At 46.2% G+C, this 23,037-nt stretch overlaps 1 long non-coding RNA gene across 3 annotated transcripts in view; it reads right to left on the reverse strand.

Annotated features, from left to right (window-relative positions):
* LOC105758737 (uncharacterized) overlaps positions 1-23,037 on the reverse strand; it is a 333,084-nt gene that overhangs the window by 20,830 nt on the left and 289,217 nt on the right. The gene's annotated exons all lie outside the window — the stretch shown is intronic.

The following is a 23,037-nucleotide window of genomic DNA, read 5'->3' on the forward strand; positions in this document are numbered from 1 at the left end:
ATGCTGCGGCGGCAGCCGGGGCCGCCGCCTGCACGGGCAGAGGCGCTCGGTGCGGCGGGGGCCGCCGCCGCCCCTTTCCCTTGCCCCGCTCCGCAGCCCCGGCGCAGCGCCGCTGACCCCGGGCCGCGGTGCGGGGCGGTCCCGGCGGGGCCCGCGGGCGCGCAGCCCCGCGCAGATCCGGCCGCGGGCGCGGTGCTCCCGGCGCTGGCAGGTAGGTGTCACACTCGGCCCGAGTTTGGCTCCCGCCGCCCGCTCGGCCGTGCGGGAGTCCCGCGGGGCCGCGCTCCGCTCCGCGCCGAGGCCGCCGAGCCGCGGCTGATGGTGGGACAGGGGCCGCGCCGCCGGGCAATCCCGGCCACCAGAAATCCCTTGGGAGCGAGGACAGAGAGCGCCCCGAGCCCCCTCCGCCCGTTCTGCCGCTCCACGGCCCGAGGCGGGGGGAAGTGGGTCCCCGAGCGGATTAGGGGCTCCCCAGCGCGGAACCTCCCACCAAAATCAGTTCCCGCTTGGGCGGCTGGCCGAGCAGCCCCGGTGCCCTGCACAGAAGTAAAGGCGAGGAGTGTTCCACAGCCGGCTTCGGGAACCGGCCCCTCCTTGTCCAGTGTGGATTTTGGGGGTGTCAGCTGTACGCTGACATCGACACTGATGATGTGATGGGAGTATGACTGGGACCTCTGGGGCTGGTGCCGAGACGCCCCTCCGTTTGCTTGGATTTTTTTTCTTTACGAGCCAGATAATTATTTTGTAATCTCTTCAACTTTGTCAGACCTATTTATTAGCTGTAACAGGTTTATTCATGCATATTTATATTTTACGGGAATTTAAATAGTAGCTTGTATTTTGAGTTTTAAAGATGCAGTCTATGTTCCCTTGGTTATACTATTTTTTGTAGACAATCTGGTTTAAAATCAAAATTGTTTCAACTGAACGTGCAAATAATCAAATACTCCTGGGATAATAGTATGTTATTTTGTCATTTTATTAACGATAAATGATTTTTTAAAAAAACGCTCGAATTCATCCGTTGGATATTTCATTTCCAGTCGGTGAGACCTGCAGGAAGGCGTATTTTTCGCATAGCAGTGAGCTTTACTGGACTCACCTGCCTTGTTTAAAACGGGATAAAGTTCTGGCGGCGAGGGGCAGGGTAGCGCTGGCTCGGGTAGGATCAGCCCCGATGTGCGGGGCTGGAGGCAAAGCGCCGCGGGCCGCCTCTCCCCGGGCTCTGCTGGCCGCGTTCCCCCGGCGGAGATCGCCTCCGGCGGAACTCGGGGAAACTCCCGAGCGCCCTGTGCTAGAGGGAGCGACAAAGCCCCTCAGGACCGCGCTCCCGAGACAACAGGTTCCGCAGAGGAACGACTAACCTAAAATAAATAGGTTTCAATTATTCATCTAGCTTTTTTTAATTGTCGTGCTACCTTTCCACAGCTGATCTTCCGATCTCTGAAAAAGCTATTTTGCAAAGCAGCTTAGGAGCTTCGCTCGTTCAAAAGCCCTATTCCTTATACTCAGGGCTATTCTGAATAGGTCTATTAGCGCTCTCAATACGGTTTTCGTTTGATGTATAAATTCCTAAGGGAATTAACCGTTTCCTTTAGGTTGCAGCCCGTCGCCTATTTTAAACCATAACTATTATTGTAGCCCAAACGATTTCATACAATTTTATTCATCACCCCTTTCCCCTGCCACAGGAGATATACTGTATAGCCATTCTTTAACATAAGCACGAATTTACCAGTTTCTTTCCCGTAACAGAGTAGGGGAGAGGGGGCAGCGTTTGCCTTTTTTGCCTCTGACATGTTAATTTGTTGTTTAAAAAAAATTAAAAAAGAAAGAATAAGGATATCTTAAAATAAAGATAACGCCTGCTGCCAGTTAGAGCTGCCGTAGGTTACTCAGGAGCAGCTCTCGGAGCAGCCGGGAGCGCCTCTCCCGCTGGGAGCGGAGCCCTCCCGGGGCGCGGGCAGGGCCGCGGGCTGCCCCGCGGAGCTTTGGGGCGCGAGGGCTTCGCTGCCGCTCCGAAGCGCCTTTTGGGCCGGTGAGGGGGGAGAGCGGGGCTGGCGGTGGGGTCCTCCGGACTGGGCTTTCATCAGCTCTCCTGGCAGCAGGTGCTTGCCCAGGGGTGCAGGTGGGAACGGCCCAGCCTCCGCTGGGCGCAGCTCCGCTCCCGGAAGGACCGCTCGGCCCTTTCCGTGTCCACTCCCTCCCCTTTCCGTCCCGGGCCCCACGGCACGGCCCCTGATGGGACGGGGGCACCACGACCCCTACGCCGCCCGCCTCGACGGCGCGGGTCGAGCGGCGCAGGTGGCAGCGGGGTGCAGCAGAAGGGCCGCCCTGTCCCGCAGGTGACAGTCCAACATCCCCCCCAAAACCCTCCAGCGCGGCCGACAAGCGTGTTGGCGTGGCTGGCCCGGCAGGACCCACGCGTGGGGCCGCAGAAACAGCTCAGTCTCCAGGTCACGTCCGCGGACCGAAGATCCGGGACCCTGGAGGAGACAAGCGGGGGCTCCCGGCGGAAAGCGGCAGCTCGCCGGGCAGGGAGCGCAGCTCGCCTCGGGGAGCCGGGGCGACGTCCCACTCCTCGCCCTGACCCCGGGGAAAAATGAGGCTTCCCCGGAGAAACCCGGGCAAGTGTCCCGAGGTCAGCCGTGCCCGTTCCCGATGGGCCTACCCACACCTCAGCGCGCCCGGGATGACAGGACCGACCCCAGGTGGACTGCGAGCCCAGGGCTGCAGCCACTGCTCCCATCCATCCCATCCACGGCAAAATTCTCTCAGTCCTGGAAGCAAAGAGACGGAGCTGGGGGTGCGGTCCAGCACAGCCCCCGAGCTCCGGCAGGGATCCCCAGAACCTCCAGCCTCGGTTCTCAATTGAGGAGACGGAGGGGGAGAGAGGCGAGGAGCCTGGCGCAGCCCTGCTGCTTCCTCCTTCACGCTTAAAAACAAAACAAATCCTAATTTAGACCCTCAACACCCCGGACCGTGTTTACATCCCCCCCGCTGCTCTCCCCGCGAGTGTTGCCTTTCCAATTGTCACGATTAACCTCCGGGGCTCCCGCTCGGCGCGGAGCCTCCGCGGCGGCCGGGACGGCGCGGTCGCGTCTAATTGGCTTATTGGACCTCCCCCCACACACCTCCCCCGCCCCGGCAAGAGGTTCTGAGCAGCATCTTCTCTTGCCGTGCCTAGGAACTATGTGAAAGCCCCTTCACCAAGAAAACACGGGAAATCACACGGTCAGCAAGTTTAAAGGAGACGAATAAAAAATATCACAGGGGTTTGCAGTAGGGAAAAGTACAGGAACTTCAACCCAAAACTGAGATGACTTTAGGAAAAACAAAAAAAAAAAACAAAACCCCAAAACAAAAACAAAACAAAAACAACAACAACAAAAAAGCCCTAAACAAAAAAAAAAAAAAAAAAACACAAAACCTAAAAGAAAACAAAGGAAAACTCGTCCGCACGGCCCGGTCCGGCCGGCGCCCAGCGCCGGTGGGCAGCCGCGGGTATTCCTCAGCCGGCGGTGCGGTGCGGTGCGCCCGGCTCCGCAGTGTTCCGCCCGCCCCAGCAGCGGCAGCCTGGCTCGGGGCAGGCTTGGAGAGGCACAGGAGTGCCGGGGAGCCCGCCCGCCCCCCCACCATCCCCCTCCCGCTCCCCTCTTTCTGTGACCTGCCACGATTATTAGTAAGGACATCTGTGGCTGGCAAGGGAACAAGTGTTACCAAAACCAGAACCGGCTGTTTTTCCAAATGAGCAATATGTTAATTCCTCATCCCCCCTCTGGTTTCTTTAAAACCTGGCACAAATACATCAATGGCGGAGAATAAGGAGCCTTTGCAGAGAACAAGTGCCAGTTTTGAATTTACCTTTTGTGTGCGCCTCAGATGCAATCTTGAGGCATTTTTTCCCTTCTCTCCCACAGAAAAAGAGTGTTAATCTGCCCTATCTTGGGACCCAAAAGGATTGGAGTGGAGTAGATATTCACTGGAATCACATAGGGGAATAAGGGTCTTGCTTTATTGAATCATCAAATCCCAGGAATGAAGCTCTTAATTAATTATGGGTGCTAAAAATTCAGGCCAGCTGTTTCTTTTTACTTGGCTCTGACAGAGAAAGACAAAGTCTACATCGAGATCTTCTAAGGCGCATTCAGCATAAATCAGCGCCCTCGGCGGCGCTCCCGGCCGCGGCGCGACCCGGCGGTGACAGATGGCGCATTGTCCCCGCATTCCTCCACCGCGCCTCCGCGGGCGCGGAAGCGGTCGCCCGGCGGCGCGGCCCGACTCAAGCCGGGAACCTTTCTGTGCCGGGGAAAGGGCTCGCCCGGGACCGGCGAGGGACGAACGGGCCGCGTCTGGCCGAGGTGCCGGCCCTGCCCGACGGGGCGGCCGCGGGAGAAGCTCCTGCGCAGGCTCTGCCTTTTCTTGCCCGAGAGCGCTCCGCAGGCGCCTCCTCCGCCCCCGGCAGGCCCAAAGCGCCGTTCCCAGTCCCCGGCCCTTCTCCGAGGCTGCGGCTGGAGCCCCGGCACCAAAGACCTCCTCGGCTTCCCTCGCTGCACCCAGCACCCTCGGCGATACCTCCATGGGACCACCTAACCCTGGCGCGAGGGACACGGGTCCTCCAACATGGGCGCTTCTACTTTCCTCCCGAAGGCAGAAGCGTTTCCCTGCGCGGCCGCCGAGTCCCCCGGGAGGGCTGCGCCGGGCCCGCAAGGGGCAGGAGGGGGCGGGGGTGAAGAGGCGCGGAGAGCCGCGCAGGCGGTGCGGCTTCAGGGCCCGGCCGCGGCCCGCCGGTCACCTCCGTCCCAATCCCAATCCCCGCCACCCGCCCGCTCTCCTGGGGCGGCCGCGCTCGCTAAATAGCCGGTACTCAACGGGAACAACCGTGCTGTTTTCATGGCCAGTTTGCAGGCGAGAGGCGCCCGTGGCGGATGGGGCTGCCCGAGCCCCTCTCGCCTCCTCCTGCCCTTTTTTGTCAGGGAAATCTCTGCCGGTTCACCTCAGCGGGGCCGAACACAGGAGGCTGGTAAGGGGGTGCTCAGCGACTCCCCGGGGTCGTACCCCGCCGGGCGCTTCCAGCCTCCTCAGCCGAGGATCTCTCCCCCTCCAACTACCAGAAAATAAATGTCCTCCGCACGGCGTTACTCATCTGTTATAATTAGAGCATGTGCGAACTCGCAGCGTGCCGGGAGCCCGGCTCGGGCTGATGCAGGCACTTGTGCAATAACCACCTCTTTCTGCCGTGGCGGTGCTGCGCGGGCTGCCCGGCAAGGGCCGGCTGGGGCCGCATCCTGCCCCGGGCCGCATCCTGCCCCGCACCCGTTCTGGCTCGGCTCGCCCCTGCGTCCGCGACGGGGAGGGAGCGGCGTCGTCCTGATACCTCTTTTCCCCTGAAATTGGCTCTTATTTGCCTAAAGCTAACCACAGACCTCTCCACGCTCATGGCTGATGGATGCAAATGTAAATGTGCACTTATTTAATTGGATCAGGTCCCAAGATAAAAGAGATAAACGGCTCCCAGTTTGCCAAGTTATTTTCAGAGGCATGCAGTGATGTGTGGAGAGAAAGTTAATGAAGAGGAGAAGAGGCACACTGTACTTAAAATACCTCAGGTCTAGACTCGGGGAGAGGGAAGCATCGAAGTCCGCCGCGGCGGAGCGGCGGGGGGCTCCGCGCCCCGGCCCCGCGCAGCCCCGCGCAGCCCCGCGCAGCCCGGCTCGGCGGGGCCGCAGCTACCGCGCGTAGCTCCTCACCCAAGCCGCGGAGGGCGGGGGGAGGCTGCGCCCTACGCGGCAATTAATGCTCTTCCCCTCTTCCCTCCACCAAAATTGTTCTCCGTTACCGCCGTCTCCTCTTGTTCCTCCCCGTGTTCTACATCCGTATGCATGAGACATTAACAGACGGTTATTGATACAAACATAGTTTTTGTTGCTAAAGGCCTTCCAAAACAAATTCTCCGGCTGAATGCCAATGTATGCATGTTGGCTGGTGACAGCTGATTAGTGAAATGATTTACGGCCAAGTTAAAAAAAATGATACTGTCAAAGGCAGCAATTTGAAAAAAAGATAAGACAGTACAGCCTCAAGGCTTCCCACTGTAAAGCCACCCAACAAATCTAAACCTACACTACAAATACCTGAAACACTCAAGGAATCAATTGGTCGCAGATTAAATACAGTCTGTATTCTGACTCGCCCTGGTAATCTGTAACTCTCCACAGGAGCAGCCCCTCGATTTATGCCTTCAGCCTCACCTGCAGCAGGGCTGGCTCCTGCCCGAGCTGCCCTGCCGGCCTCCCAGCACCCCTGCAATCGGAGACTTAGGCCTCCTTTTTGTTTCAAGACTTTTTCTCTCATTAATTGATTAAAAAAATCCCCCTTCCCTCATTTCTCTGCAGCTCTTCTTCATAAAGAAAGCTTTTGCTCTGCAATAAAGTAAGAGACTTTGATCCCAGATCATCCTCTTAGGCCTTCCAGCTGAAATCAGCGGAGAAACTATGTGGAGTTATTGTTCGCACTTGCTGCACTTCTGATTCAGAAAGGGCTGATTTATTAGCTTGTCAAGGGAAGCATTGTTCAGGAAGGCAATCAAAAAGCACTTACCTAGCTAAACTAAAATTACTGCCTTTTCAGTGGCTAATTTGTATAACTCCCATGGAGGAACTTGGGTAGTGTTTGATGAGGCATAAAATGATGATTAATGAATTTATTGGCCTGCTGCTCATCAAATAGGAGTAGTATATCTTTCCTCTATTGGGCGTTGGGTCTAATGCTACATGTCTGTGTAAAGCAAGTCCAATATGATCTCCTTTTTAGCCCCCTTTTAACCCCCATGACCTGAAGAATATCACCGTGTAACAGAGGCAACATCAGGGGACTGCAAAGACAAAGAGCCCGTTTGATAAAACGGTAAATGAGAAACGCCAGGAAAGTTGCTGCAGGGACAGATCTGCTCAGTTTTCGGCTTTCAATCACTTTGACTACTGAAGTGGGAAGAATGTAGAAACTAGATAAGGTGTGAGAAGCAAAAAGAAAATGATAAACCAATTTTAACTTTCATAAAGGATCCAGCCAAACAACTTCATTGCTACTTGAAAGAACGAGCGAGTGCGGGAAGTGCTGGGATTCTCCAGCAATCAGGCATGATGCAGCACCTCACCACCCAGCTGTGCATGGAGACACAGGGAAGATTCCCCCAAATTTGCCATATCCAGGGCCAGCATGTAACCTGTTTGGTACTCTGATCGGATTTGGTGCAACCATTTTGAGTGCATACATTTATGTCCTTTTTCCTCCACTGAAACAGCTTTCTCCTCTACTTGGTGTTTAATGCTTGAATCACTCTTTTGGGGCTAAGGGCTTCTGAGAGAAATTACTTACTTTCTCCCTTTTAATAGCCCATACTAAATTACTTGTGATTCAGTGCCCACCTGGATACACATGTGACTTACAGGGTATCTTATGCTCTACACATTGCTGCTTTGAACAGGTTGAGACCACCAGAAGATCAGAAATGTTGCTGACATTTTCAAAAGCTTGTTAAAATAAGTTTGCTTGAGATTTGAAGTCAGAGATCTTTCCAGGAATGAATCAATTGAGCTCTTAGCTTCCATGCACAATTCCCCATTCCTGCAGTTCTGAAGCTTGTTGGGCGATCTGCAGCTTGCACATCTCCCGGTAAAAATGCACATCCTTATCTGGAGCCTGTTGCCAAAAAGACATCATGTCTCATTACCTTTTGAGGTTTCTCAGAAGTACCCTCAGGCCTGTGTATTAGCAGCCCACCGTGCTGAAGACTGAGAAGGTGCAAGAAAATTTTGCAGAACTACCGATGTGATCAACACTTGCTAGATGATGTGATGTGCCAGGCTCCAGTAAGGCTCAGAGGAGCAGGAAATGGTAACGTGGAGGTACCTGGCAATTCCAGCAGCCTGTCTTCCCTCTCTGCACCTTCCCTTTGTGCCTCTGCGTGCAGAGCCAGAGCACAGCCTGCTCTGCGCTCCTTCAGAGGGGAGTCACAAAGTGAAAGCAGACTGTAGATGATCCTTCCTTTTGCTCTCTTGTGTTGCAGTGCAGTCTCTTCTGCATTTTTTTTCTTTCCATGACCTGTTCTGTTCTGGGCTGTGTTACATGATTTTTCTGGAAAGCTGCTTGAGAATTGACTGAGGCAAGTCTAGTTCTCAGCCCAGGATGGCAGGAGAATTGGTCTCCTTAATTTTAACCAACTTTAGCTCATATTTTCTGAGAAATTCTTAAATTTGGCTGTTCCATATTAGATAAGAACTGTGATTTCAAACATTCTTGTTTGCAAAATACAAAGTATGTAACATACCAAGAATTGTTCATTTTTCAGATCTGTTTAGAAATAGTTTCTGGAATGGTAAAAGGAATATACTCCTGACCAATCTTTACTTCATCAAAACAAAACTTTCCTGAGACAACACACTGTCTTCCTTGACAAAAGGAAAAAGGCACCCACCTTATGTTAACAAGATCAGAAAACATTTATTTTAATTCTACCAATTGGTATTTGTCTGAGGCACTTTTAGCTGAAATGATCCTCTGGAAAATAATGTTTATAAACATCCTTGAACAAATAGCACTCTCCTGACACAAGCCTACCATCAATGTACCTCTCAACAAGTTTTATCTACAAGTCCTTGACTTGTGACTGCTTTTACAAAGGCTCTCTGTTCATTAGCAATTTAAGGTCACTTTAAGTACTTGTGTCATGAACACATAGCACAGCCGTAAAATATATGTATTAAATACCAGCTGCATTAATATAGGGGTTTATTTTCCTCCACTTGGCTCCCCAAAGCAACATGATCTTACACTCTGATGAAAAAAGACATAGTTCTATTTGCATAATTACAGCAATATTGTAAGTCTTTAGTGCAATAGACCTAAGAGGCCGATTTATGATTAAATATGTATGGCTAAAAGTTACCATGCTGGGTAGTGTGCATAGCATTAGACAATGACAGTTTTGGGACATAATTGCTTTAATGTGGGCAATTAAGACTAAGTGCATGTGATTTTAGTGTCTGCCCTACATTCCTCTGAATGATTACAATGATCAATACACATGATTTGTAAGTCGCTTCCTATTGATTGAATGGTAAAATGTTTGACCTTCCTTTGAGGAAGTAATTTGCTAAATTATGACACCATGTAAAGTCTTTCTTGGTTCAGAGGTGAGGGGTAATGGTGCTCAGAATTTGAAAAAAATAAAATAATTTCACCCCCTTTTCCTGAAAGTCAGTCTCTGTAATGTCTCCACCAATTTGCTGACTTCACCTGTGCAGGGAGGAGTCTGGCACATTTGTCTTTGAAACTAGGGAAAAAACGGGAAAAACTGAATTGCAGACTCAGTCCATCTTTGCAAGAAACCCTCTTCATGAACTTTATCTATTTATTTTATGCCAAATAATGAGGAAGTTCTTGACCACAACATCTCTGTTGTTTGCAAGCAGCTGGAGAAAAGCGTGCAGCAGCAAAGCTGGGGAAGCGGAGCACACCGCGAGTGCCGTGAGCAGCTGGGACACGTGGCAGGGCTTCCTGGGCTGCCTGCCAGGCCTGGGTTAGCTGTGCATGCACAGCACCAAATAGCCTTTGCTATATCACATTAGCAGGTACGAAAAGCAAACCCACAGTCTTCATGAAAACACAATAGCCGATGAACAGTAACTTAGTTACAGCTGAGGACCTTCCTCCCGTGCTAGCATTGCCATCTTAAATGTATGCAGTTGCAAATTAGATCAAAATTAGTAGATACCAAGGCACTGAGATGTGTCCCGTTCCAGGAGTTCACAGAATCACAGAATCAGTTAGGTTGGAACAGACCTTTGAGATCATGGAGTCCAACCTATGACCTAACACCACCTTGTCAACCAGACCACAGCACTGAGTGCCACATTCAGTCTTTTATTAAGCACAGGCACAGTGACTCCACCATCTCCTTGGGCAGACCATTCCAATGCCTCATTCTGTGAAGAACTTCTTCCTAATGTCCAGCTTAAACTTCCTCTGGAGCAGCTTAAGGCCGTGTCCTCTTGTCCTGTTGCTGGTTTCCTGGGAGAAGAGGCCGCCCTGACCTGGCTGCACCCTCCTGTCAGGGAGCTGTAGAGAGAGATGTCGTCTCCCCTGAGTCTCCTCCAGCATGAACATCCCCAACTCCCTCAGCCACTCCTCACAGAACTTGTGTTCTAGAACCTTCACTAGCCTCTCTGCCCTTCTCTGCATGTGTTTGAGCAGTTCAATGTCCCTCCTGAACTGAGGGACCCAGAACTGGACACAGCACTTACGGGACAGCCTAACCAGTGCCAAGCACAGGGGAGGAATCACTGCCCTGATCCTGCTGGCCACTATTCCTGATACAGGCCAGGATGCCATTGGCCTTCTTGGCCATGGGGACACCCTGCTGGCTCATGTTCACTCTGCTGTCTCATCTCCATCTCAGAGACAAGCCTTCCCAATATAATCCACTCTTCCTGCACTAACACTACAGCACCACCACGCTGCCCTCACCACGGCCAGGACGCACCAGCAGGTGTGCAAAGTTGCAGTTGCCTGTGCAGATCAAGCTTCAAACTTCAGTTCTTCTCCACCTTACCCAGAACTGGGGCATCCCCAACCTCCTGTGCTGTGCTTAACCTCCCCCTTCCCCCAGCTCCTGCCTTCCCAGTCCCCTGCACTCCAGCCTAGGTGAGGAAAGTAGCTGGAACACAGCTACAACATGCTCACTTCCACACTGCTGGCAAAGGCAGTATAATGGACTAGAAGGACACTTAAAAATTATGATATGGAAGATGGGAGATGAAAACATACCACAAATCATGTAGCTAGCAAGAAACATCCTATTTACTGGCTGTTGTGCCAAGCACACACACCGTAACACAATGTCCCACTCTTAAATCCTCTCCGTAAGGAGAAGACAGCATCAAAGAGTTCATAAATTTCCTAAAACAGCAGTACTGAACAATGAATTAAACTACAAAGCAGCTGGAATTCCTGGTTAGAAAAAAGTTCAGTCAGACAAAGGGCTGACTTGTTGGAAAACTGAAGGTAAATCTGCTTGCCAGATCTAAGAGGACAGGCCCTCCTGGAGCTCACCAGCCACTGCTGAAGCATCCTTGGTGAAATTCCTTTTCTTTCTACCTAGAGGTGGTTCTTGTATACCAGTTACAGACAGACTTTCTGGGATGAGCAGGACTGCTCTGAAAGTCCATCCTTCCCCACCCCTAACTCTACACCAGTCCTATGCCAGGAGTGAAGTGTATGACTCCAAACCATAATCATTTTGTATCTAGATTCTGAACATTCCTTTTGGGTTTCTTCCAGTTCTTAATGACCCTCACAGAGACTTAAGGTTCCCCAGGTGTTTAATTTTTAAGAAATCTTACAGACTAAAGTTGTTAAGGCTACACAGTATACTATAGTCACTCTTAGATGCAATTAAAAACCCAAACATATGACACAGCCATGGATTAAAACTAAATAAGTAATTTTACACTCAAATTTCCATTTTCTTATTCATGGTGTCATTCCCTCAGCAGTAATCCATTCTCAACATGCAACTAGTGCTCTATCCTTTGGTCCCATTTCTGGATAACTGAAGTTGAGCTAGCTGGTGATTATCACTGGATAAGAGGACAAGAGGATGGAAAACTGGTGGTGGCAGTACTAACCAACTGTTAAACATGAGAAGCTGAGAAGCCCCAGGCAGGGTATCTTGCTGCTGCTGAGAAAGTTGTTTATGCTCAATTTTGGAAATTTTCCTAGCACAATGTAGTCAGACAGATGTGTTTCCATTACTTTTCATTTAAACTAATTCTTCTTTGGTGACCTCCTTTTTTTTTTTTTTTTTTTTTTTTTTTTGAATCAGATTAGTGTATTTACCCTGTATTTGAATTACATGTTACCATGCTTTAAAAATGTGCAGAGACTGAGATATCCATCATCTCATAGAGACTGCATATCATCTCATGATGATATCCATCATCTCATTAGAGGCTCCTTGAGGAATCAACACAAGAAGGTGAAAGCTGCAGACCAAGGCACAGGAGCTGTGTCAGTAAGCACCCCTACTCAACCCATCCAGGTAAATCTACTGGAGGAGGAGAAGGTAGAGAGGGATGGAAGTGCATCTCTGACAAGCACAAGCTGCAGCTGAGCTGCAGGTTGGCACGGGGACTGCAGAAGGCACCAGGGTGGTGCTGAAGCTGGGCAGAGCCTGGCAGCCTGGGACCAGTCACCAGGTGTGAAAAGCAATGGGCAGAGAGACTTGGGGGGACTCCTGCAATGGGCACTGCCTGTGCTCCTTTTTTCCATTTTTTTCCATTTTTTCATAGCCCCACTACATAGATTCCAACCTGGAGGTAGCATCTGCACCCGAGCTGGCATCTGGCAGGGATTCAGTCACCTAAAAAGAGGCCTCTGGGGCATCTTAGATTCCTCTGGGACAGGCAAGCTGTGCCCATAGGATCTCTGAGAGGTCTGCACTGGGGCAGCAGGGAGGCCAGGGAGGTACTGTAGGGCACCTCAAACAAAATAAAAAAGTGTGAGTGACTGAATCTCAGCCCTAAAGACTTTCATAGTCCCCAGCAAGAAAAGGCACTTTACAACATTATTCATTTTCTCCCCAAATCAATGCCTAAAACAAATCGGAGGATTGACACCCTGAAAGTGCTGATCTTGCTCTGCTGCCTGTGAGGAGAGCCCAGGGTGAGCCACAGGCTCCACTGCCCCTGAGGAAAGCCCAGGGGACATTCAAAGCCAGGTGAGAGGACTTCCCCCAAAACTACATACAGATGTGCCTCTCCCTGCTAGTTCCCTGACTTCAGTGATCTGAGTCTAACAAAACCCAGATCTATCTCCTGTAAAAATATACCTCAGTTCTTCCCGAGTCTACAAAAAATGTTCATGAAAAGAACAATCACTTATGAAAATCCTTACAGTCCAACTATCTCTAAGACATAGATTTAAGTACCACTACAAAACACAATTAAATTATACAGTGGTTGCTATAATTAATGAGCAAAACTCTTGCTTAAAGGTCTTACTTACATTGCAGCTTTACTCATGAACACTTCCCTTGCTTTTCCATTGAAATATTTATGGAATAAGATAAAAATCCATGACCCTTACTCAGGAATGCTTATAGTCACATACTTCACTTTAAACATAGAGCCATTGAACTTGATGAGACTTCAACACACAATTAAATTGCACAGTTCAGCCTGGACTGGTTCCTCACACAGCACTTTATGTAGGGGATTCAGATTCAAAAATCTGTTTTTTTTAAGGTGTGAAATAACATCAAATATATGATTAATCAAATGACTGCATCAAAACTAGTTTTTGCCCAATTAAATTACTAGATAAGATGAGAAGAAAAAAAGGGAAATATTAAAATATGTCAGCATAGGAATGGAAAAAGACAAACTTTAAAAGCAAAACTAGTAGCAGGATTCGTGGTATTCTGCAAGTTCAAAATGTAACTGACACATTTCTTTGTTGCTGTTAATTGTGTTTTGCCTTCATATTAACTGCATCTCTTTGATGAATATTTTTAAAAATAAAATAATGGTTATCACTCAGGCTGCTTTGAAGTACTTCTGAGTTGAATGACTGGTAGCATTTATTGATTTCATAGTGTGACACTAGAAGTTTTGATATGGGATTTTAAAAAACGATATTTGAAGTTAAAAGAAGATATCTTGATTAAAGCCAGAACAAATTGTTTGGCTGAGATTCAAACTCTGGTTCACATGCCTTTCCAAGTTTGTAGATTCACTTGCTTGCTAGGAAAAGCCCATATGCTTTCAATGGAGGAGCTCAAAATTCATGCCATGGAAAGGCAGGAAACTGCTTCAAAGTTGGGAACCAACGGTCCAGCTTAAACCCTAAGGGAAAAATACACTCATAGACATTAGATATAAGAATGAGGTAGAAAGGTCTTGTGTTTAAGGGGTTCAGTTCTGAGACACAGACAGCGTGACCTTGAACCAAATCCCATTGTCTTCTGGCCCATGTGCAAACCACTGATAACATCATTCTCATCTTCTCCTGGGCAGGAAGCTGTGAGGATGAAGAGCAGCTCTGTGGTGCTGTAAGTCATTGGGCTGCCTGGAGAGATGAGCTGCTGGGTTATCACTTCAGGTCACAGAGAGACTGTGATGAATGCTACAGATCTGGTGGGTGCAATCACTCCCTGCCAGCAGCCTGGGTAATTCTGGTTCAAAAGGTACCTCAGACTCCACCACAAAGGGCACTGAGTTTCTGTGCTGGCCACTTCTACTGAGATACGTGATGTGCTTCTCCAGGTGAGGGGGGAACATTTAGCCAAGGACTGGCCCATGCCTGAGGGCTGCTCAGTACTTGAGGATGAGCAGAGCCCTGCAGCTGTCTCCTCCTGTACAGTCCGGTACATTGGGTATTGTCCTGTGTGGCTTAAAGAAAAGGAGTGGAACTCGTTCTTCAGAATGGACCAAAAGCACTAAACCTTTACAGAGATCATCTGTTACAGAGATCATCTGTTTAAAAGCCACTTGGGCCCTTATTCTTTAAATAACTGACCTAAAGCACCTGCTCATAAAGCAGTTTCTGCATCGTGGGAGATGATCATCACTTCTTTTCTTGACCTTCTTCCATTGCTGGTTTCATGAGGGATGAGACTGACTTTTAAAGGAAAAATTTGCTAGTGCCATTTGGGAAGGTCATGAAGACAAAAAGAGAAAGTTGTCAGTTTTAGCAATGGAAACTGTAGTAAGTCACAGCAGGCTACTGACCGAGTTGTTAAACTCAGGGGGAAAAAAACTGTTAGGTGAGCTGGTTAATATCAAGGCTCACCACTCACTTCTGCATACTACAAACCATGTCAAAAGCTTTCCAGTAATCAGTAGAGCTTAAGAAAAGTCTCTGATTAACTTTTCTTTCATCTTTCTCTTTTCCATCTGGTGTTAAAGATCAAACCTTCAGTTCCTCTACTCTTTTAAGCCTTGCCTGTTTGACAGAAAACCTCTCATCCATCTTAAATCTAGCGTGGGCTAGAATGTCTTTCAGCAGTGGCTAGAGGGTAGATATATTATCAGATAGTAACCATATTGCTCCCTCTGCTTTTACTTTAGCTCTGTATTTGTTATTATAGGATATATCTGGGGTTTGTGAGTGTTCAGCCTCTATCCTTCTACTGCAGGGATAGTGCTGCTAATGCTTTGCAAATCACTGCACTATTTATTTCCAGTTTAGGAATGTCCTATCTGTGCTTTGCATATCTTCTTCCAATTTTACCAGCAGCCCAGAATACTTGTCTCCTAGGACTTGCAGCATCTGTACTCTTAAAGACACAATGATGTGGGAATGATGGTGACTTTGAAAGTGCTGGGGCTGGAACTGTTTCATACTGCACTATTACTGATTGTCAGCTGGGTAAGAGCAGCATCTTCCCCTTCAACATAGACTCCAGGAGGGTAGGGATGCTCAGCCACCCCTTTGAAATCATTGCCTTTTTGTGGGATATGGGTAAAGACTTCTGGAACTGCTGGGATTGACTTACACCTGCCATGGCAACTTCCGTGGCACTCTTAGAGGTATTTCTTAGCAGCAGAAGAAAAGCAGCTGTAAGTGTTTGCTCTATGACTTACCCAAACCAGAAAAAGAGGTCACACCCCACCAGCACATTGTGGCCACCGGTTAATAATATAGAGTATAATATTAATGGTAAATGGTAATGGATAAAGGTAAATATAGATAATTACAAGATCATTACATTTCTCATTATTTCAAAATGAGGCATCTTCTCAGGAAGAGAAAATCCATTTTCTTCCTGGCTCTACCACCTAACACCACTTTTAATCTATGACTTCATAGTCCACGTGAATTATCAAATCCACTCAAAATATCATTTTCAGGCTAGTTATTGTACCAGAAATTCATAAAATGTCTTAATGACTTTGCAGAGGGAGGCAAAACACTTGAAAATGAAAGATGCTAAAAGATGTGTGAAAAAGAGGAAAGCTGCCTCAGGCAATTTACAGTGGAGTAGCGATGACCACTTTGTAAAACAGCAAGTCTGTGAAGGCCAAGTCATTTTTAGAGGACAGTGCAGCCAGCAGTAGCCAACCAACAGGCACTTGAAGTGCACAATACCAGGGCATCTACTTCTGATTAGCTCTACTCTGGTCCTGTGAACCAAATTAACATATTAGGTGTAGCCCAGAACAGCATTATCTCCTGTGGTTTAAACAAAGGGAGCACATGCAGTTTTGTGTGCTATCAGATCTTTCCATGATATAAAACACTAAGTAGCAACTGGTAATAATCAAGAATTTTTCTTCAGTGATGCTCAAATTAAACACTTTTTCTGTCATACCTATAATGGGATTTTTAAATTAAGTATCTGTGATCCACAGGCATGACAGTATTGGGTCAAAAGCTTTTTCATGCAGCCTACCCCCTCTCTCAAAGGTGTTGGTCTGCAACTCCATGCCTTCCTAAATCAGAGTTATGTAAACATGCTCTGCAGACCAGTTTCAAATCTTAAATTTACAAAAGAAGTCGTCAGACTGATCTTGAATCCTGCCTGTCTGTAAGGAAAGTTAAATGGGATCCTTGGAGGAAAAATGGTATGATGCTGTATGTTTGAAGGTCTTTCTGCCTTGTTTTTCTGAGCCTGGACTAAAGAATTGGGGTGCAACATCTTCCTGCTAGGAAGAGTGTAAGAAAGCACCTTTGGAAACAATTGGTTCTTTGGTGTCTGAACCAAAGCAGCAGCTCTTGCCTGATGCTGATCAGTACTTAATATATCAGGAGATATGCAAAAGCTCATTATTGGGCAGATGTAAGCAGCTTGCTTTCATATCCTGCAGTTAGAGACCGATTTACATCCTAGAACACATGGTTCAATATCCTTTTCACTATGTGTTGTATTATATATAACATTAGGTATTTCTGATTTCAATATAAACATCTAAATCTGAATCCTAAATCTCAGTCTGAACAATTTGCTTTGGCAGACAGGCCCACAGTTAAATCATGTGTTGTGTAAAAAAAGCATTTCCATTTATCAGTGCTGAATTTCATACCTTTAACTATCAATTTAGGTGACTCTGGAATTCACTTAAAACATTTCTTCCCAGTGTAATAGACCCTATATGTGAAGTTCATGTTCATAAGGCAATCAATTGTATTTACAGTTATAAACACAATTACTCTGCAGTACCATGCTACAGTTCCTGCAGCTCATCTTAATGTGGATGCAAGGATTATTACTATTGAGGACTGAGAGATGGGTTAAAATAATAATAAATGCAAACATTCTAGTTTAATAGGAGGAGACTGTGAAACATTAAACCAGCTTTGGAAAGGAGCACCTCCTTTCAGTTTTCATTTACTCATATCATTACATTAAGGGCATGACTCATCCATCACTACAATATTTGAGATTTAAAGCAGCACAACTTTGACTGCAGGACAATTCTACTGATAGAAAAGCCAAAGGGATATAACTGTGGGACAGATTTCTCATTTTTAAAAATGTCTTTGTTCTATGTTACATGCAGATTACAGAAACGTTTCATGTTACAGTTTGTCAGACTGCATTTTATTTACTGAAGGGAACTAACTGTGAAATTAAATGAGCTATTCTGAAGTTGAGAGTGTTCACAGGCTCCTGTGTAAATGCATGGAGAATACACTACCTTTCCATACTAATTTTAATTCTCTAGATAATATTTGGATGGCAAAACATGTATTTTAAATGTATAATCTCAGGAAATTTAAATGACAGCACATACCTCCTCTTTTGGTTGTGGGGTAAGTGCTCATTTAGATAAATCTACATTTCTTGTAACTGGTTAGCGGAGTAGCCAATATATTTGTCTCACAAGCGTGATTTCAAGATTAATGTGTAAATAGTTTGCACTGCTGTGTTGTGTGTGTTCCACATAGTTATTACAACTTATTTCACACATTAGATAAGAGATTAAAATACTCTTTTCCCCCAGTCGTACAAAACTGAAATTCTTTGATTGGTTTTTGTTTTTGGTTTTTTTTTTTCTTTAATTCTTATTTTAAAATTTCTAAACTACAGTTTAAATCTAGGGAAAATCCACTTCATTCCTGGCTCTCTGAAAGCATGGAAAGATGTCAAGCTTTCCAGAGCTGCTGTTGATAGCAGGAAATCCAACACAATCTGGGCAGAATCATCATCATCATAAATAAAAGAACAATGTTTTGATTTTCTGCTATAAATAATGAAATAAGCACCTGATTTTTATCCAAAAAATTAAGAGGCATAATTAATTCAGGCATGCTTCAGGGTAATTCTAACATGCACTCTTTGTTCTCGTGTTTCATGATCTGTTTGACTCAGTTGCTAGGATGTTACTGCAAAATAACACATATTGAGATGGGTACTGCTGGGTGCTGTGGGTGTGACATGGATCATTCTGTGAACTTCACTTCTCCTTCAGAGCCAAGCTTGGTGATCCCAGCCTCCCACACCAACCTGTTTTTATTAGAGGGATTGAATGAATGAAAGAATGAATGAATGACTGAATGGGAGACTCCTGCATGCCTGGAGGGAGGGCAGGGGCACGGGAAGCCTCCTTATCCCCAGCCCAGGACAGGGACACAGCTCCTGGGGACACCTCAGCAGGGAGCAAATAATGCCTACACTTCTCAGAGGGTGAAGGAAAAGCTGCTAGAGCTGAGGTTGAAGGACCAGAGATATCTCCCTGACACCCTGAAGCTTTTGTAAAAGTCTGCCCTGTGGAGAAGATGCTACAATAGAGCCCAGAGTAGGATGAGTGGCCTGGGCTGAGAAAGGTCCTCAGTCACCTTCAGTCCTTTCTGAAATATAAATACTCCACTGTCCTCCTGGATGAAAGCAGTTCTGCTTCAAGAACCCTGTTTCCTAAAAGCTTCATATTCCCTCCACTATACAGCTGTCACCTTTAGGTCAGTAGGAGTAGGTGAGTCTCTCCAGCCAACAAATTTCATTCATCTTCTCCTTTCTTTTTTGCCAAGTGAAGATTCATTATTTTATCAACTTCTACTTGTTTGCTAGCATTCATGAAGCTGATGAATCAGTTGCAATCTACTTTGACTTGTGCTTACTGGCCGCTGCAGACCAAGCCCTGAGGAGCAGGAGGGGTATGGATCTTCCTACAGTCTCCACAGTTATGGCTCTCTTAGCTGATGAGTTAGGAGGGAAAAAAAATATCTGTCACACATAGGCAGTTATTTTCTGGCTCTTACAACTAATTATGCCAACTCAGATTCACACAGGAAACAGCAAACTATGAAAGTGGCTGATTTTAACTGTGTATCAAGGAAACTACTCTTAATGTTATAGTCCCCACTTCCAAAGCCCACATGAAGCAAACTAAGTGCAGAGAATCTACATAACTGATTATATTAGATGGTTTATCCTAGTCTCAAAGTGCACCAGGTAGGAAACAGACACAGTTTGTGTGATAAAATTATCAGCAAAATTTAATCTCTTATCCACACATGTGCACAGCTGCATCCTAGGAACGCTCTTCATGAAAGCAAACAGAAGCAGCCAGGGATTATGGGGCAAAGCCTTGGCCATCAGGTGTACCTGCAGCACGTTGTGTCCATGAGAGAAAACCCAAGTGCTCAGCAGGCACTCGAGCTTGCAGCTGCAACGATAACCACTGAATACTGCAGGTTAGAGCACTCCAGCTCAGTCCACAGTGCCTGAATTTATTATCATTCAACATCATAAAATCAGTCACAGAGTCTACTCCTCACCACATACCTGGTATAGCATCCCCACAAGTCCTGTCACAGGAAGACCAAACCCCTCTGATTTAATGCTCAGAATGCATGCACAGCACCCTGCTGTTCTGAGCAAGTCTCTTTACCTTACCTTTGTCTCCCCATCTCTACTTTTAGAGTAACTTTTCAGAGCCAGAAAAGCTGAAAGCAGTGCCTTGCACAGATGGCCATGCTCAGATCTCTCTGGTAGCTTTGTCCTGCAGAGCAGCTAAACTGATCAAGCAGGCCCTCATGCACTGTGTGGAGCTCACCTCTGTGCAGTGGGAATTAATGGTAAAGAGGCCTTATGTCAAAAATTGGATATATTTCTTCTCAACATATCATGTCTATATCTCTTTAACTTACTAAATCTATTTTCCATACTGAGCTCAAGCCAATTGCAAGGAATCCTATAATAAAGTTTAACCATTAATTCCTGTGTCTGGAAAAGAGGCCCTTTTCTATGACTGCCCCAGTTCAATCTCATCTCTCATTTATTCAGTCTAGTTTCTCCTTTGCCCCATGTTGTGTCTGTCATCCCAGTTTCTCTTTGCACACAGAAAATATCCTGGCATGGAGGCTCTGCTCTTCAGTTATGTCCATGGAGGGTGTTCTGTCCTCCTGTGTGCATCCCTTTGCAGCTCTGGGGAGTGGGCACAGTGAGAACACCCTCTGCCAGCATCCTGGGAGCCAACCCTCCAGAAATGTGCCACTGACTCTCAGATTTGTCTCCTGGACTTCGCCCTAAACTCAGTCACCCAGTTTAAGGATAAAACTTCTCACTCAAAGAAATGAATCTACTACTTTAACCTAACTTTTCCTTCACTGGGTTGAAAAGTTAAGTGGCAACTAAGCAGGAGTTTAACCTGAGAGACTTATTATGTACGGAAAGGTACCTATCATATTTCATTTTAGATATCACGTAAGAGAGACTTTGCATTTGCTGAAGTCACCTCCTTCCTTCTCTGTGCTGTCAGCCAATATTTTGAGCAGTTCAGAAATGGTTTAGACAAAACACAGTCCTTAAATTGCAAGAAATATTTTTAATGGATACTCTACTTTCCATTTTGAAATGCCAATATAAACCTCTTTCATGTAGCTGAAACCTACCCTTTCGTCTCTATACTTAACTCACCCAAATCACACCTGAATGCTTGCAAAGAACTTTAGGAAGAAAACTGGCCTATTCTAAGACTTGAAGGAAATAAATATTGTGAAATATGTTTTTCATTCCCTTTGTTCTGAAGTTTTATGACTAAGTGCTGTGCAGGTAACAGAGGTTTATCAGGAATGTCTGACTTGTCCAGATCTTGAACTCTAATAAAATAATTCAACAGAGCAAGAAAAGAAGAGGTGGGAAAGGGGTAGAAAAGGGAAATAAAATTAAAAAAAGAATAAGAAAGAGTAAGCCAACTACAATACATGAAAAGTCTAATTGTTACTTTTAACATGCGGTCAGTGTTTCCATCACAGCTGTAATATAAAAAAACCTGATGTTGAGCTGGTAACATCTGCTCTGTATCCCATGATTTCTATATTCCTGTTCACACTAGCTAGGGCTCTGGCCTTAATTATTTAGGCTTGGATCCTACTGGGTTTGTTTTTTTTTTTTTTCTCTAAAGACAGATGCTCTTATTGAAAAATACATCTTGCAGAGTTGATTGACATGGACAAATAAGGTCCCTAAGACTGCTACTACAAAACATGGTCCTTGGTTCCTATTCTACAAAATACACAGAAAGAAGTAATTTGCAGTTCAAATCCAGTGGGGTATTTCTAATAATATGATAGAAAGTAATTAGTTAGAATGGTTTGCAACAAAATCTAGAATGATGGAAGTCTAATGCAACTTTGTGCTTTATTTAAAGAACACCCTGTTAGTGACCAAGCACGTCAAAGCCCTCCCTGCATGCTCCACTGGCAGGAGTGTTCCCAAAGGACACAGTACTCACTTCTGAAATCTCAACATAAGAGAGACAGGAATAATTTTAAAGCAGCTCAAAAAATAATACCACAGGCAACTAGGCTGTACATAAGTAAATATTTAGTATAAGCAGATTCATTTGCAGTAATAACAAAATTAACTAAATTGAAAAGTGAATTCCCAAGATCCTCTGTGTGGATAGAAAAGCACTATGCCTAGAAGACCTAATGCACCTCTCTCTTTTCCTTCTTGACAGGAGGTAGCAAACAATTAGGATGTGTTCACCAAGCCTGTCTGATTACAGGTACCCTACCTGAAAAGCTGCTCACCCCATCCTCCATCTGCTCACCACTTCCCTCTGCTGCAAGTTGCTATCCCTTCTCATCTGCTTGCTCAGCTGCTCACATAATTGCTCCTCACCTCATTTCAGGCACAAGGAACCACATTATTAAGGATCTAGTACTGGCACTGTTAAAATAACCTGCCTTGCTCCGACTGAAAGAAGTCAAGGCAGAAGACAAAATGTTAGAGGTGACAAGAACTTGAGGGGCTGAGGAAGCATGAACAGGACAGCAGCTAAAAACCATGTGTGCACACACTGATTAGAAACAAAGAGATATATAGCTTTGGGTATGTAAACAAAGATCTCCCATTGTCCTTAGCAGAGCAGAAATGAAAAGAATGAATATATGGGTCACTGAACACTCATAAGTCTGTTTACATATGGTAATTTGGAAAATGTATCAAGCCTGGGTACCTATCTTAAAATGAAGCAAAACAGTATCTTTGCCATCCCTAAGTGACCTGTTTTTCTTACATCATGAGCTGTTACTGGATGTCTTTCAGTGCATCCATTCTGCAAGTAATCCTGCATCCTGAATCCTCTGAATTTCTAAATTGGTTGAACTGAATGCCAGCAGAACACCAGCCAAGAGGGTTACACATCATAAGGTTACTATATCATAAAGATAACATTCAGTGGGGATAGATTGTGAAACCTAAATTTACAGCTGGGCTGTGTTTTGGTTAACATAATACTCTTAAATATGAAAAACTGCTAAAATATAAACAATATGGATTTTGTTTTTAATTTTTTTTTATTCCAAGTGTAAACATCCAGTTGCTGAGGAAGCTGACCCGAACAACTCCAAGTAATAAGAACATATTCTTTTGAGATGCTACTGATGTATCACAAATTGTTTTAGAAACCTGCTACCTTTTATATTGTATGAGACATCCAGGGCATTTTATGAACACACCTCTAGAAACTTGGCAGAGGCTTTGAGAAGCAAACAGAGCGTTACTTGGAAAACATTAATGACCTTTAT

This window comes from Taeniopygia guttata, chromosome 11 (assembly GCF_048771995.1).
Source record: "Taeniopygia guttata chromosome 11, bTaeGut7.mat, whole genome shotgun sequence".
Taxonomy (NCBI): domain Eukaryota; kingdom Metazoa; phylum Chordata; class Aves; order Passeriformes; family Estrildidae; genus Taeniopygia; species Taeniopygia guttata.